This window comes from Capricornis sumatraensis, chromosome 14, assembly GCF_032405125.1.
Source record: "Capricornis sumatraensis isolate serow.1 chromosome 14, serow.2, whole genome shotgun sequence".
Classification (NCBI taxonomy): domain Eukaryota; kingdom Metazoa; phylum Chordata; class Mammalia; order Artiodactyla; family Bovidae; genus Capricornis; species Capricornis sumatraensis.
Window position 1 is genome coordinate 86156371 of NC_091082.1, and position 17603 is coordinate 86173973.

Sequence of the window (17603 nt, forward strand, 5' to 3'; positions counted from 1 at the left end):
AAGGTCCCACAGGCCTCGAGGCACGGCCAGAAAGTATGTATGTGTGTGTGCGGAGGGGGAGGTTTCCCAGGGGCGCGGGGGTAAAGAATTCAGCTGCCAGCGCAGAAGCCACAGGAGAGGCAGGTTCTATCCCTGGGTCGGGAAGATCCCCTGGAGGAGCAAACAGCAACCCACTCCAGGAGTCTTGCCTGGGAAATCCCACGGACAGAGGAGCCTGGCGGGCTACAGTCCACGGGTTGCAGAGTCGGACACAACTGAGCAACAGCGTGCACAACAACGTGCATGTGTGTGTGTTTCTGTGATTCAGTTATGCATACATACATACACACACATATACATATCTGTACAACTGAATCACTTTGCTGTGCACATGAAACACTGTAACTATATTCCAAACAAAACAAAGTAACTGGGACAGGATTTGCCCCGCCCAGTGCAGCGCTCAGCCATCACACTGCTGTATTCTCCTCTCACTTGATCACCTAAAGTCCCCCAGGCCTCGAATTTTGCCTAAAGAGCCGTCACGTTCGAGCCCCACCGCCCAGAGGGGCCCCTCCTCCCTGCCTGCCCACATGCCCCACGGTTAGTTTTTTGGGATTCTGTCGTTGTCGTTTTTCACATGGACCACTTTTAAAGTCTTTGAGTCAATTTGTCACAATACCGCTTCTGATCTATGTTTTGGTTTCTCGGCCACGAGGCACGTGGGATCTCAGCCCCCAACCAGAGGTCAAACCTGCACCCCCCGCATCGGAAGGTGACGCCCCGACCCCTGGATCCCCAAAAAGTCCCTGCCGTTCGTTCTGGGCATGGCCCTCTTCCCTCACACTTTGCACAGGCCGTTCCCTCCGCCAGGAACCTTAACGCCATGCTGAGCACAGTCGGCGGACCTAGTCCCACTCCAGCTCAGCGCAGGCGGGCTATCCCCCCACTCTCCCAGCTCCTAAAGCCAGCCGCTACGTCTTGGTTTCACTGTAAGATGAATGTTGGTCGCCTCCTTTATTAACACTAGGCTCCCCGGATGGTGACTTACTCCACCGCGACCCTAGCGAGCGGCATATAGGAGCTCTAAGTGAGTACTTACGGGCTGAATGAATTCATGATACTCGCAGCTGTCCAGAGGACAGGAGCGCCTCACGCTGGAAGCAAGATTAGGAGGGCTGAGCATTCTGAAGAACTGACCCATGAATGCGCGCCTGTGTACACGCTCAGTCACTTCAGTCATGGCCGGCCCTTTGAGATCCCTTTGTGATCCTATGGACTGTGGTCTGCCAGGCCCCTCTGTCCATGGGATTCTCCAGGCAAGAATCCTGGAGTGGGCTGCTATGCCGTCTTCCAGGGGCTCTTCCCAACCCAGGGATCAAACTCGCGTCTCCCTCATCTCCTGTATTCCAGACACATCCTTTAACGCTGAGCCACCAGGGAAGCCTGACTTCGGAACACTAGAATACTAAAAGTATTTTACAGCTTCAAACACATTATCATGTTACCAAAACTCTGCTGAAACTGTGAGCATTGAACCGAACAAATCTTATAGCAACCTTTACAACAAACAGTTGAAGAAAGATAAAGTGTAATAATCAAAGAAATAGTATACTCTGGCCTCCAGGCAAAAGGCATTAGAAATTGATTTTTTTTTTTCAAGAAAAAAGTCAACAAACATCTTGGCAGTGAAACGGGAAAGTCAAATTTAGTCAAGTTTAGTCAAGACGATATTATCATGGAAAGAAATTGATCCAGTAGGCTCGCCTTTTAAAACTATTCAGCTCATCTTGATGTTGTCTCTGAAGGGAATATAATTTTTCTCTGGCTTGAACCTTGATTACCATGGGGAAAGGCTTTAACTGGGATGCTCTTTTGGTGATAGATAAAATGTGTGTGAATGGGTCACAGAACATGAGCAGGATTCTCCAAGGAATTAAGGGGTTAGTCATTCTACGGCCAATGGAATGTTTTTATGAAGCTGTGTTTATAAATATGACTGACTGTGGAGTACTTGCTGAGATGCTGGATTTTTACTCTTTTAATCAATTAGCCATATAACACAGAACTATGATGGTTCATGAAAATGTTCTTTAAGGAAAAAAAGGGGGGAGTGTAGGTAAGCAATATTGTCCAGTAATCTAAAAATAAATCATTCCAAGCTGTAGATAATAGGACATGGTGGTACAGAAGGACATTTGGGAAAGGACTGTGGGTGTCGAAAGATGTGGGTAAGCAATCTGAGAAAGTAATCAAGTCATACAGCGTTGGAACGAGAAGACCCCCTACAGATCACAAGACCTTGATTACTAACCTCATCCCCAAGACCCGGTAAAATCAAGTACCACGTGCAGTAATATTCCAGCTACTAGCATTTCAATTCTGTAGAATCTTATATCCAGACCTGGATATATTTCAACCCTAGTCAGATAAATAATTGCTGTATTTTTAATTCTTTGTAAAGCCGCTAAGTGTCTGGTTTTTTTAAAAATTATATTGGGATAAACTCCCTTGACTGTTTATTACATGTTTACTGGTATCATACCATATATCAACTATGTTATAGGAAAACCTAGTGTCAGATTAATCCAGTCTTCCCAGCTTTAATCTTGTGCTCTTTTATAAATCAGAGAGCAGTGTGTTGAAAGATTTCTCCATCAATTACTAAAAAAAAAAAAAAAAAAATTCTCAGTGTAATAATTAAGGAAGAAGCTACAAATAAATTTGGCAAATGTTATAGAATCAGAGCATTAATAAGCAACAATCTTCAATCAGAATGCTTTTCAGGTTTTCAAAAAATATATATTGTCATTTATTTTACATGTTTTATACTCTTATCCCCCAAATATCTGAGTGAAATTTGATGCCAGGACAGCTTATGGAAGTAGGTGAACAGAGGAAAATTGGAAACTGAAACGGCATTTAAGTTCTTTGTTTAAAAATAAGTATTTTTGTTAAGCAACTATCAGTTCAGTTCAGTCGCTCAGTCAGGTCCGACTCTTTGCGACCCCATGACAGGGATCCAGGCCTCTGTGTCCATCACCAACTCCCAGAGTCCACCCAAACCCATGTCCATTGAGTGGGTGATACCATCCAACCATCTCATCCTCTGTTGTCCCCTTCTCTTCCTGCCCTCAATCTTTCCCAGCATCAGGGTCTTTTCAAATGAGTCAGCTCTTCGCATCAGGTGGCCAAAGTATTGGAGTTTCAGCTTCAGCATCAGTCCTTCCAATGAAAACCAGGACCAATCTCCTTTAGGATGGACTGTTTGGATCTCCTTGCAGTCCAAGGGACTCTCAAGAGTCTTCTCCAATACCACAGTTTAAAAGCATCAATTCTTCGGCACTCAGCTTTCTTTATAGTCCAACTCTCACATCCATACATGACCACTGGAAAAAACCATAGCCTTGACTAGACAGACCTTTGTTGGCAAAGTAATATCTCTGCTTTTCAATATGCTGTCTACGTTGGTCATAACTTTCCTTCCAAGGAGTAAGCGTCTTTTAATTTCATGGCTGCAATCACCATCTGCAGTGATTTTGGAGCCCCCAAAATAAAATCAGCCACTGTTTCCACTGTTTCCCCATCTATCTGCCATGAAGTGATGGAACTGGATGCCATGATCTTCGTTTTCTGAATGTTGAGCTTTAAGCCAACTTTTTCACTCTCCTCTTTCACTTTCATCAAGAGGCTCTTTAGTTCTTCTTCACTTTCTGCCATAAGGGTGGTGTCAGCTGCATAGCTGAGGTTCTTGATATTTCTCCCGGCAATCTTGATTCCAGCTTGTGCTTCCTCCAGTCCAGCACTTCTCATGATGTACTCTGCATAGAAGTTAAATAAGCAGGGTGACAATATACAGCCTTGACATACTCCTTTTCCTATTTGGAACCAGTCTGTTGTTCCATGTCCAGTTCTTACTGTAGCTTCCTGACCTGCATACAGGTTTCTCAAGAGGCAGGTCAGGTGGTCTGGTATGCCCATCTCTTTCAGAGTTTTCCACAGCCCACACAGTCAAAGGCTTTGGCATAGTCAATAAAGCAGAAATAGATGTTTTTCTGGAACTTTTTTCCTTTTTCAATGATCTATCGATCATCGATCTTGCCTTGAGAACCCCATGAACAGTATGAAAAGAAGCAACTATACTCCAATAAAAATTAATTTAAAAGATAATTAATTAATTATCAAAAATAAACTATAAGCAATAAAAAGAAAATAGGCAGTTTTTTAAAAGTCAATAAATTTTTTAAAATAATATAACACCCATAAATGATTTTTGAAATTAAAAAATGTTTGAAAGGATGGTCTGTTATAGGAGAAGTAAGAAACCAAAAGTAAGGGTTCCCTTCTGTTGAGACAAAATTAAGAAATAAGGTCACCAGAAGACTTGGGGCAGGAAAAAATAGACATCTCAGGTGTGTAATTTCTCACTATGTAAGACTAAACTTGGCCTGCATCTAAATTTGAATTTTTTAAAAAGCATTCTATACTATCTAATAAATAGAAGAGAATACAGTGTCGATCTGGCTTTGAAGAAACACATTTTCATTGATTTGTTTACAGGGCCACTGAGAAGTCTCTTCACACTCGAAAAATACCCTTCCTATTGAGTTCATTGAAATTAAATACCCTTCCTATTACTTTGCCGACTAAGGTCTGTCTAGTCAAGGCTATGGTTTTTCCTGTGGTCATGTATGGATGTGAGAGTTGGACTGTGAAGAAGGCTGAGAGCCGAAGAATTGATGCTTTTGAACTGTGGTGTTGGAGAAGACTCTTGAGGGTCCCTTGGACTGCAAGGAGATCCAACCAGTCCATTCTGAAGGAGATCAGCCCTGGGATTTCTTTGGAAGGAATGATGCTAAAGCTGAAACTCAAGTACTTTGGCCACCTCTTCACATGAAGAGTTGACTCATTGGAAAAGACTCTGATGCTAGGAGGGATTGGGGGCTGGAGGAGAAGGGGACAACAGAGGATGAGATGGCTGGATGGCATCCCTGACTCGATGGACGTGAGTCTGAGTGAACTCCGGGAGATGGTGATGGACAGGGAGGCCTGGCATGCTGAGATTCATGGGGTCGCAAAGAGTCAGACATCATTCAGCAACTGAACTGAACTGAGTTCATTGAAACCTAAAATTCCAAAATCTTATTTTTCCAGCTTAGAATTTTATCTTATTTTAAAACACAATACTCCTAGGAAAGCTGGACTATTCAACTATTCAGCAAACTGTCATTTATACTTGAGTGTAAGCTAGGGTATCATAATCTCTCTGAGTGTTGCCAAGAGACCAGCAGAAATGATGGAGAATCTGGATGCTGAGGAGGAAGACAGAGGCAGTAAAGAGGGGGACCACACAGGCTGAAGTGCAGCTTACTCGATATTTGGCTGAAGCTAAAGAGATCTCTAAATCTGGACCACATTAGTCAAGGCAAATGCTAGAATGTCTTCAAATAACTAGACAGTCTTTAACCGCCATGCATTGTCAGGTTATAGACCCAAAGGCCTGGAAGGGAATCAAGTTGGCCTCCATCTTGGCGGTTTCCTTGGCTGACTCCCTGATCAGGTTTGTTTTGCAAAGGTCACTTAATTAGTACTCTGGGTAACAGTTATAAGTTAACATTATCTTCCCCCAGATAATGATAGCATTTTGCATGTGCTAAGTCAAACAGGAATTAACAAAATTCCGATGGCTTACTTAAATGATAAATAATGAGCCATTTTAAGGAAGCGATCTCCTGGGGTGTGCGGAAAAGCCTGCCGCTCCAGTGGGCTCCCGGACAGAAAAACAGGAAAGCGAGCAGCCCACACTGGTTCAGGAGAAGAGGCAGCAGGGAGCAGGTCCCCCAGGGTGGGCACAAGCCCACACCCTGGCTCTGTCACATTTTTCTTTTTTCCTTTTCTGTGCTATCCTTTTTTTTTTTTCTTTAAGATGTCTCACTCTTGAGACATCTATGAAAATACCACACATACCAACAGCCAATAAAATGATCTCCCTAATCCAAATTATAGAGGTGTGAATCACATCTTCACCGCTCCCAGGCTGCCTTCCTGAAATAGCATTTGACAAAACTATTATCAGCGCAAAGTTTCAAACGCTTACAAGCTCTGTAAGGAGGACCTCCTCATTTCTGTTTCAGTAACATCATGATCATGAAATACACCAGTGTAGAGTAACTGTTTAATATATGATTTTATTTATTTATCTTTGGTTGCACTGGGTCTGTCTTCATTGCGGGGCAGGCTTTTCTCTAATTGTGGCAAGTGGGGGCGACTCTCTAGTTGTGATGTACGGGCTTCTCACTGCCGTGTCTTCTCTTGCTGGGGAGCACGGGCTTCAGTAGTTGCAGCCTGTGGGCCCAAGAGTTGCTTTTCCTGGGTTCTAGGGCACATACTCTTGCGGCTCCACAGTATGTGGGATCCTCCCTGACCAGGAATCAAACCCGTGTCTCCTGCATTGACAGGCGGATTCTTTACCACTGAGCCACGAGGGAAGTCCTAGGCTAACATTTCATGGACAACATCTTTTTCTTGCTCAAACCTGGGAGCTTAAAGCTTTGAATTTCAAGTGATAATATAAAGAAAGCCTATAACCCTATAAAAATATAGGAGATTAAAACCTGTTTCTTATCAAATTTATTGAAATGATCTGCTCCAGCAGGACAGTTGCGAAGATGAGCTTGGTCCCCATCCATAGGGGAGAGCCTGTCTTCACTGTGTTCCTAACAGCCCACATCAATCTTGCTTTGAGGACCTTTACATAGTATCAGTAAAATTCACTCCTGTGTCACGTCGTACGGCCTCGTTCCCTACCCATCTTGATCTTAAAGGTTATTTCTGGAGAAAATAGGCCAACAAATCATATTTTCTTAAACATTTTACTTTAGTCATTTGTGAGCTCACCCATCTTGAAAAATACATCAGAAAACTTGAAGCATGGTGACTCAGAAAAGACACAACAAAAAATGCATGAAATTTAACCCAAATATGACATAAAGTTAAGATTATTTATTTATGTAGAAAATAATGATTTGAATTATTCTGTTGAGGCTCTTTTCTGTTCTTGTACTAGTTTGAATGTTAGGGCAAATTAATGTACAATACGCTTCCGTGTTTATTCACTTTACAGGTATGTTATAATGAGAGAAATTGGCAATGGTGAGCATACCCTGTTAAAAACAGGGACAGTTTCTCAGATTCTTCTTTAACAAGAAACGAGCTGGACATCCTTCCCGGGGACAGTGTTGTGAATGGCACTACACAATGGAGGCCACACACCTCCCGCTACACAATGGAGGCCACACACCTCCCGCTACACAACGGAGGCCACACACCTCCCGCTACACAACAGAGGCCACACACCTCCCACTACACAACGGAGGCCACACACCTCCCGCACCGCCAACGATGCATCACGCCACAAAGACAAGGAAAGAAAAAGAATGCAGGTCGGCCACTCAAGTATATTCATCCCCAGCAGCACAGGGCCTGATAGCAGAGCATCTCGGAGGAAGGAAACAGAAGCATTCACGGCCTAAACATCCCCACTGGGGAGCAAGGAGGCCCAGAGGCCTGCCTGCAGGGCAGGTAGGGACCCACCCATCCACCCAGGCCTACCACCACCACCAGCGGGGAGGGTCCACTGGGTGTTTATTGGGTCTGGGGCCGAGGCTGCGATGGACCATCAGTAAAGCAGAACTGGGGGCAAGTCACTGAGCGTGCCTGCGGTGACAGCTCTAGCTGACATTATCCTGCCTCCTAAGTTACTGTCTCACTTCGTCTCCACCGGGTGTGGGAACGTCAGCAGCGAGACTCTGTAAGAGGCAGTCCTGGCCGCGGACCTGCGCACCTCGGCGGTGACAGAATATAACGTCCGATCCGTGAAACCCTGGAAGCTGCTGTAAACAGCTTTTAATAGCAGTGAACATGTGTCGGCTTTGTTCAGACCATCTGGATGTTCCATTGTGTTCGGCTGGACGCCGACTGCCGCTGGGTGACAGTTGATGTATGTTAAGTGCAAGCAAAGTGCGTCGCCGGCGCTGGGGCCCAAGAGGGAGCTCGCAGTGTTTCGTGGAATATTCCCTCAGATTGCCTGCATCCTTCGTGGCTCCGTGCCAGAGTCCTCCGGCTTGTTTTTTTTTTTTTAATAATCAAAGGAGAGTTTTGTTTTTGCTGTTTGAAAGGTTAGGAAAAACATGCCAAAGTTCTTGCAGGCAGCGTGGAGAGCTCGGGCACACAGGACCGACTTTCAACGTGGAGGATAAAGGAGGGCATCCTGGGAGCAGGCAGGCTCTGCTGGTCTCACGCGCAATGTGCCTGACAAGCCAGCCAGTAAAGCGCTACTGAGAAAACCCCGCCAATGAACGCGGAGCCGCTGGGGGTCTGGAAAGGAGAGAGCATCCCTTAAAAGCTCACTCTCCTTCCCCTGCACAAGCCGGCTAGAGGTGCATCTGTGCCCAGGGAGAGGGGCCCCTGCTCACTCAGCGTGGTTCCTCCTGTTGGCCCTGGCGCTGCAGGAGTGGGAAGAGCCGGAGGACTCCCCGCGTCATCCAGCCCCGAACAAAATCGCCACAAGCACAGTGGAGACCTGCGGAGCACCAGGAGGGCTCAGAAGTCTCCCCGATCACCCCCAGCCCGACGGCTTCCCTGGAGCCCCTGTGAGATGCGCCACATGCCCTCCTGTTGCACCCACTGCTGGCATTGCCCTCTCTGCGTGAATCCGGGAGATGCGGGCCCTGGAGCCCCGAGCGCTTGAGACGGAAACACTGCTCTGCTTTTTTTTTTTTTTTACTATGTCAGTTAAAAAATGGTTTACTAAATGGAATTCTGCATTACTGCACAAGACAGAGAAACTGGATGATGGATATGTAAGACTTGATCTCAGGCTGTTCAACGTGGGAAACACACCAATACCATCCTGTGTTTGGAGTGCTGCCAAATCTCAACGGACAGGAGACATGAGGGGCAGAAATTCTACCCATAAGTGAAATCTATGATTTGTGTAACCCTGGATACAAGATTCAGATAACACCTGGTTCTGACAAGGCCTGAAATTGTGGCACTGTCCTTTATATTGGAAGGCCAGATACAGGCCTGGAAAACGCCTGCAGGAACAGAAGAAATACTGAAGACCAGATATACTCATCTGTGAAATGGGTATGCTTATCCTTTCTGAGGATTAAACTGAAAGTCATGCAAAGATGTCGATACAGTAGGGGAGATAAATAAATAAATATATGTCTATAAAATTGGGCGGCTTCCCAGGTGCAGTGTAGGAGATGTAAGAGGCTCGGGTTGAATCCCTGGGTCGGGAATGTTCCCTGGAGAAGGAAATGGCAACCCCCTCCAGTAGTCTTGCCTGGAGAATCCTATGGACAGAGGAGCCTGGCAGGCTATAATCCATCAGTTCAGTTCAGTTCAGTTCAGTCGCTCAGTCATGTCCGACTCTTTGCAACCCCATGAATCACAGCACGCCAGGCCTCCCTGTCCATTGCTATCTCCCAGAGTTCACTCAGACTCGCATCCATCGAGTCAGTGATGCCATCCAGCCATCTCATCCTCTGTTGTCCCCTTCTCCTGCCCCCAATCCCTCCCAGCATCAGAGTCTTTTCCAATGAGTCAACTCTTCACATGAGGTGGCTAAAGTACTGGAGCTTCAGCTTTAGCATTATTCCCTCCAAAGAACACCCAGGGCTGACCTCCTTCAGAATGGACTGGTTGGATCTCCTTGCAGTCCAAGGGACTCTCAAGAGTCTTCTCCAACACCACAGTTCAAAAGCATCAATTCTTCGGTGCTCAGCTTCCTTCACAGTCCAACTCTCACATCCATACATGACCACAGGAAAAACCATAGCCTTGACTAGATGGACCTTAGTCGGCAAAGTAATGTCTCTGCTTTTGAATATACTCTCTAGGTTGGTCATAACTTTTCTTCCAAGGAGTAAGCATCTTTTAATTTCATGGTGGCAGTCACCATCTGCAGTGATTTTGGAGCCCCCAAAATAAAGTCTGACACCGTTTCCACTGTTTCCCCATCTATTTCCCATGAAGTGATGGGACCGGATGCCATGATCTTTGTTTTCTGAATGTTGAGCTTTAAGCCAACTTTTTCACTCTCCTCTTTCACTTTCATCAAGAGGCTTTTTAGCTCCTCTTCACTTCCTGCCATAAGGGCGGTGTCATCTGCATATCTGAGATTATTGATATTTCTCCCGGCAATCTTGATTCCAGCTTGTGTTTCTTCCAGTCCAACGTTTCTCATGATGTACTCTGCATAGAAGTTAAATAAGCAGGGTGACAATATACAGCCTTGACATACTCCTTTTCCTATTTGGAACCAGTCTGTTGTTCCATGTCCAGTTCTAACTGTTGCTTCCTGGCCTGCATACAGATTTGTCAGGAGGCAGGTCAGGTGGTCTGGTATTCCCATCTCTTTCAGAATTTCCCACAGTTTATTGTGATCCACACAGTCAAAGGCTTTGGCATAGTCAATAAAGCAGAAATAGATGTTTTTTCTGGAACTCTTGCTTTTTCCATGATCCAGTGGATGTTGGCAATTTGATCTCTGGTTCCTATGCCTTTTCTAAATCCAGCTTGAACATCAGGAAGTTCACAGTTCACGTATTGCTGACTGAAGTGACTGAGCATGTATATAATTATGACTGATTCAAGTTGTATGGCAGAACCAACACAAAATTGTAAAGCAATTATCCACCAATAAAAAAATTAATAAAATTTTTTAAAAAGATGTCACATATATACAATGTAATTTATTTCAACAAACTTTGGCTGAAAATTATTATTAGAAAATCTATACTGAAAATTTGATTATGCAGAGTTGTTGCATGGGCTCTGGAGGGGCCCAGGTTCAATCCCTGGTTAAGGAGCTAGATCCCACTTGCTGCAACTAAGACCCAGTGCAACCAAATAAAGAAATAAAAATAAATGAATATTTTTAAAATGCCTTGATAAATAGCTATCTCAGTTATCTTTGTGAGGCTGCACTCTGTGTTCTTTAAAACAATTTACACCAAACATTCTAAGTTACACTTGTGGATTAATTGTGTATCAAGAGCAAATTACATCTTCCGATGGCTCCTAAAAATTGCCTTTATCTCTCAATTCTTTTCCTTATTACGCATTAAATAGGACTTCCCCAGTGGCCTGAGTGCCGCAGCTACCGGGCCTGGGTGCCGCAACTACTGAGCTTGTGTGTGGCGACTCCTGAAGCACACGTGGCCAGAGCCCGTGCTCCCCAACGAGAGAAGCCCCCATGATGAGAAGCCAGCACCCGAGCGAAGGGCAGCCTCGGCTCACCGCGACCAGAGAAAGCCTGCGCAAAGCGACAAGGGCCCAGCGCAGCCAAAAGTACATCAACAGATAATATTTAAAAACCAAATTAAACAAAGAAACTCTACTCCACAGTTCAAAAGAAACGAGCACAGAGAAACATATTACATCTGTTAAATAAAATTTATACATGCATCATTGTGTACATTGAAAGTTCCACTCTGAGAATAATTTCCAAAGTGCCTAGAATACTCGCTGGTTCAGGATAGAAGCACAACAAATATTCACTGGCTGAAGGAGGAACACTCTTAAAGACCCTGGATACATGATGCTGCAACACAGCCATCTCGACTGCCAGCAAACTGCAAACACGATTATCACAGCAAGTGAGCCCCAGAAGTGACCACACAACAGCAAACTGACAATAGTCAGAATTTCGGGAAAGCGTGTGGCTTCTTTTCATCAGAACCTAACTAATTTCCAAAGGATGATGAAGTAGATATTGACTAAACAATGGTTATAGGTTTTAATTCATAGTTTTTACTTCCCATAGAATCTTACATTATAGATGATAGATTTCAAAGTACTTTCACACTCATTATCTCATTAGAAATGACCTGTGTTAAAGTTAACACATTATAAATCAACTGTACTTCAATAAAATAAAAATATTTGAAAGAAAGAATGACCTGCCTTTATTCCCTTTTCTCTGAAAAAAAAAAAAACAAAAAGAACACAATTTAAAGTATGCTGTTTAAAGAATAACTACAGTTGAATCATTAGAATCTTGTTTGATTTGCAATTCATTTTTGCCTCTCTCAAATTAAATCACACCCAAAATAATAAATGTTATGCAACGGGATGGAGTACGCAGCTTCTGCAACAAGTTGTATCATGCAGACGTGACGTCGGAGTCTCTCATTCCACAAGCTCTTCTGAAATCTGACTTTGATGCTCCCCCTTCAAGGGGTAGGGTCTTTGTCCCCTCTCTGTGAACCTCAGTGGACTTTTATGCCTACGTCAGCCAAGAGTTTGGCACAAGCAACGCTGGGACTTCTGAGGCTCGAGGTGTTGTTCTCATTTAGCCCCTCAGTCATGTCCAGCTCTTTGCGACCCATGGACTGTATCCAACCAGGCTCCTCTGTCCACGGGCTTCTCCAGGCAAGAATGCTGGAGTGGGTAGCCGTTCCCTTCTCCAGAGGATTTTCTCCACTCAGGGATTGAACCCTGGTCTCCAGCACTGCAGGCAGATTCTTCACCATCTGAACCACATGGAAGCCCAAATGCTGTGTCAGTTCAGTCCAGTTCAGTTCAGTCGCTCAGTCGTGTCCGACTCTTTGCGACCCCATGAATCGCAGCACGCCAGGCCTCCCTGTCCATTGCCATCTCCCAGAGTTCACTCAAACTCACGTCCATCAAGTCGGTGATGCCATCTGGCCATTTCACCCTCTGTCGTCCCCTTTTCCTCCTGCCTCCAATCCCTCCCAGCATCAGAGTCTTTTCCAATAAGTCAACTCTTCGCATCAGGTGGCCAAAGTACTGGAGTTTCAGCTTTAGCATCATTCCCTCCAAAGAATACCAAGGGCTGACCTCCTTTAGAATGGACTGGTTAGATCTCCTTGCAGTCCAAGGGACTCTCAAGAGTCTTCTCCAACACCACAGTTCAAAAGCATCAATTCTTCAGTGCTCAGCTTCCTTCACAGTCCAACTCTCACATCTATACATGACCACTGGAAAAACCATAGCCTTGACTAGACAGACCTTTGTTGGCAAAGTAATGTCTCTGCTTTTGAATATGCTATCTAGGTTGGTCATAACTTTTCTTCCAAGGAGTAAGCGTCTTTTAATTTCATGGCTGCAATCACCATCTGCAGTGATTTTGGAGCCCAAAAAGATAGTCTGACACTGTTTCCACTGTTTCCCCATCTATTTCCCATGAAGTGATGGGACCGGATGCCATGATCTTTGTTTTCTGAATGTTGAACTTTAAGTCAACTTTTTCACTCTCCTCTTTCACTTTCATCAAGAGGCTTTTTAGCTCCTCTTCACTTTCTGCCATAAGGGTGATGTCATCTGCATATCTGAAGTTATTGATATTTCTCCTGGCAGTCTTGATTCCAGCTTGTGCTTCTTCCAACCCAGCGTTTCTCATGATGTACTCTGCATAGAAGTTAAATAAGCAGGATGACAATATATAGCCTTGACGCACTCCTTTTCCTATTTGGAACCAGTCTGTTGTTCCATGTCCAGTTCTAACTGTTGCTTCCTGACCTGCATACAGGTTTCTCAAGAGGCAGGTCAGGAGTTCTGGTATGCCCATCTCTTTCAGAATTTCCCACAGTTTATTGTGATCCACACAGTCAAATGCTTTGGCATAGTCAATAAAGCAGAAATAGATGTTTTTCTGGAACTCTCTTGCTTTTTCCATGATCCAGTGGATGTTGGCAATTTGATCTCTGGTTCCTCTGCCTTTTCTAAAACCAGCTTGAACATCTAGAAGTTTATGGTTCATGTATTGCTGAAGCCTGGCTTGGAGAATTTTGAGCATTACTTTACTAGCGTGTGCTGCTACTGCTAAGTCACTTCAGTTGTGTCCGACTCTGTGTGACCCCATTGACGGCAGCCCACCAGGCTCCCCCGTCCCTGGGATTCCCCAGGCAAGAACACTGGAGTGGGTTGCCAATGCCTTCTCCAATGCATGAAAGTGAAAAGTGAAAGTGAAGCCGCTCAGTCATGTCCGACTCTTTGCGACCCCATGGACTGCAGCCTACCAGGCTCCTCCATCCATGGGATTTTCCAGGCAAGAGTACTGGAGTGGGGTGCCATTGCCTTCTCCGTAGATGAGTGCAATTGTGTGGTAGTTTGAGCATTCTTTGGCATTGCCTTTCTTTGGGATTGGAATGAAAACTGCCTTTTCCAGTCCTGTGACCACTGCTGAGTTTTCCAAATGTGCTGGCATATTGAGTGCAGCACTTTCACAGCATCATCTTTCAGGATTTGAAATAGCTCCTCTGGAATTCCATCACCTCCACTAGCTCTGTTCGTAGTGATGCTTTCTAAGGCCCACTCGACTTCACATTTCAGGATGTCTGGCTCTAGGTGAGTGATCACATCATCATGATTATCTGGGCCGTGAAAATCTTTTTTGTACAGTTCTTCTGTGTATTCTTGCCACCTCTTCTTAATATCTTCTGCTTCTGTTAGGTCCCTACCATTTCTGTCCTTCTCGAGCCCATCTTTGCATGAAATGTTCCCTCTGTATCTTTAATTTTCTTGGTGAGATCTCTAGTCTTTCCCATTCTGTTGTTTTCCTCTATCTCTTTGCATTAATCGCTGAGGAAGGCTTTCTTATCTCTTCTTGCTATTCTCTGGAACTCTGCATTCAGGTGCTTATATCTTTCCTTTTCTCCTTTACTTTTCACTTCGCTTCTTTTCACAGCTATTTGTAAGGCTTCCCCAGACAGCCTTTTTGCTTTTTTGCATTTCTTTTCCCTGGAGATGGTCTTGATCCCTGTCTCCTGTACAATGCCGTGTACCTCCACCTTATTCTCTTGGGACACTTGCTCTTGGAACTCAGCCAGGCTGCCTAGAGGAGGCCCATGAGGGGACATGCCACAGCCCCGGCCGAGCTCGAAGCTCGCAGCCCGCGCCAACCTGCCAACCATCTGAAGGAGCCGCCTTGACGAGGGAGCTTCAGCCCCCAGCTTGGATGAACTCAGCCCAACATGAGAACACGTGAGCATTTCAAATAAATGGTAATAAAGTAAATGATTTATCTGTTTCAGATGACTACGTTTGTATGCAGAAATATATAAGTACACATTCTAACACTAGAATTCAAAGATCCTGCAAAAGCTATTCTATTATTTATAACATTTTGCTTAAGTGGTTGATTGAGTACAGCGACTAGCTGTAGAACTCAGGAATAGTGGGTTACTTCCCAGATGGTCCAGGGGCCAAGACTCTGCACTCCCAATGCAGGGGGCCTGGGTTCAATTCCTGGTCAGGGAACTAGATCCCACATGCTGCAGTTAAGGGTTCCCAGGAGGCAGCTAAAGAACACGTGTGCTGCAACTGAGACTCATCACAGCTGAATAAATAAATACATTTATTCTCTAAAATCATAGGCTACATCTTAGTACTAAACAAACTACACTGAAGCTTTTACCCGAACTTCCTTTCACCTACAAAACACAAGTGGCCGTGCAGGGCTCACTTATGCTCTCCAGAAGCTGTTTGTGAAACAACAACATAGCTTCAAATAATTAGAGCTTATAAATGTTATTATTAAGTCAGCTGAACAACCCATCCAGAAGGGTGCTTCAAAAATTATAAAACCTTTTTGTACAATATAAAGTTTGGTTGTTGATTCAATGAAGGAATATAAATGGAAAAACACTTTGTGAACTATATAAAAAACATTTTCCTAAGAGAAGTTGAGATTTTAAGAAAAGCTTATCACTTCAAAATCTAACAGTTGGCTACAGTTAGATATACATGACCAGAACATTGTAAATAATACATTTATAAATTCATTAATCCTTTTAAAAATTCCAGACGAATGAAAAGTTGTGCATTTTTAAACAGCTTCTTTGCCAAGAGGGGATTGGATTAAATGACCTCTCAAAGTTCTTTTCAGGGCCCATGAATCCGAGAGATGCAAGCTGCCTTACTATCCACAGATACCAGATCACAGAGGATTTTGAATTTAATTTCAATTACTTAAGTTCTGTGTGTTCTGCAAAAATAAAGAAGCTCACCTCAAGGCCTATATCAGTGAAGTGATAATTGAATCTTTTTCATAACAAATAGCACAAATGTAACAATCGTTCATTTCTCAAAAACATGAATATTATTTGCCTCTGATTTTATAAACATGAATATTATTTGCCTCTGATTTTAGTATTTTTAATTTCTAAAATGCAACACTCTTACAATAGCTACAGAAGAAAGTGAGACTATAAATTAATAAAGTCTTCAAAAGAGCTTTGCCTAAATAAGCATATTTCATGCGGGTCCCCAAAACAAGAGGTTAAATGTTTCTCAGAATCACAGCGAAGATGTTTACAGAGGGGATTTTGACCGTGTTCAGTGGGATCAAATTAATATTCATGACTTCATCTGCATAACCACTGGAAGGGCCTTATTTGATTCTTCAGTTTTCTGTATAAATATGTGTTTAAATATTTGCTACCTCAGAAACAAAACCAGCAACTCATTAGACACTGGAAAAATTAAAGCAAAACATAAAAAGCAAATTTTGATCAAACGTAGTGGAAGGAGCAAGCCAGCGATCCCAGAGCATCTGTATGGTAAAATGGAATGCCACCTAGTTTTTTAAAAAGTGAAGATGCTAATTCTGCTGATGAAGACATTGTCTTCCCCTCTCGTGCCCTACTCATTATGCAAGGCTGCAGGATATGAAGTGTGGCTGTGTGATCTGGCCGATCTAATGATCTCCCCCACCTGCTCATCTGGTACAATTTTAATTAACACTCCAAGGAGGTTTGTCAAGAGTAATCAAAAACATTGTCGCTTATAAAGCTGTGGCAAGAAATCAATAGTTTTCATCAGAAAAGGTAAGGTCTGGCATAACTGAACCATTTAATTGCTTCATTCCAATAAACAAAAACTGCACATTTTAATGACTTGATTCGGGAGATCAATATGGAGCCGCAGCTCGCATTGGACAGCAACATGTGGTGGGGCGCCCGCAGCCCTTCGCCTTCCGAAAGCTGCATTTCTCTTTTTTATTTCATCCCCGAGCTGCAATGGGTGGCTGCGCCCACGCGGGGCCGTGATTTATATGCGCTAGGTGACCTCCAGGGCCGTAAGACGGGGACGGGTGACTAGTTCTCAATGGTAAGCTCCTGGCACTTGACAAAGTGCCTGAAGCAGAATGGATTTACTTCTCTTTTCCTCCGTCATCAACAGGCCCTGCCCTGACCCCCGCTCTGACTCCTATAACAAGATCTCCTGTCGCCGCGGGAAAAATTTACTGTCTCCTCTCCTTCTCATTGAGCCCGAGTGAGGGCTGCCGTCACCTTCAGTGAACTGAGTCCACGGGAGATTTAACTAAACGCCAGCCCTAGTTTAAAAACTAAGGCAGTGCATTTCCTGCAAAGCAGGAGGCGTTCAAAGGCATCTGTTTGCCCACGGCATGATTTTCTAACAAGCGAAACCTTTCTTTGGGCTACGTTTAAGGCAAAGCCACGAGTGGGCCCCCAACCTCACTATTTCAATGTGGTGCCCTGAACGTGAAGCTCTCGTTAAAACGACACACCTTAAGAACTCTCTGTTCATCATCGTTACCGGAAGAAGACGGATGTCCCCACGGCACT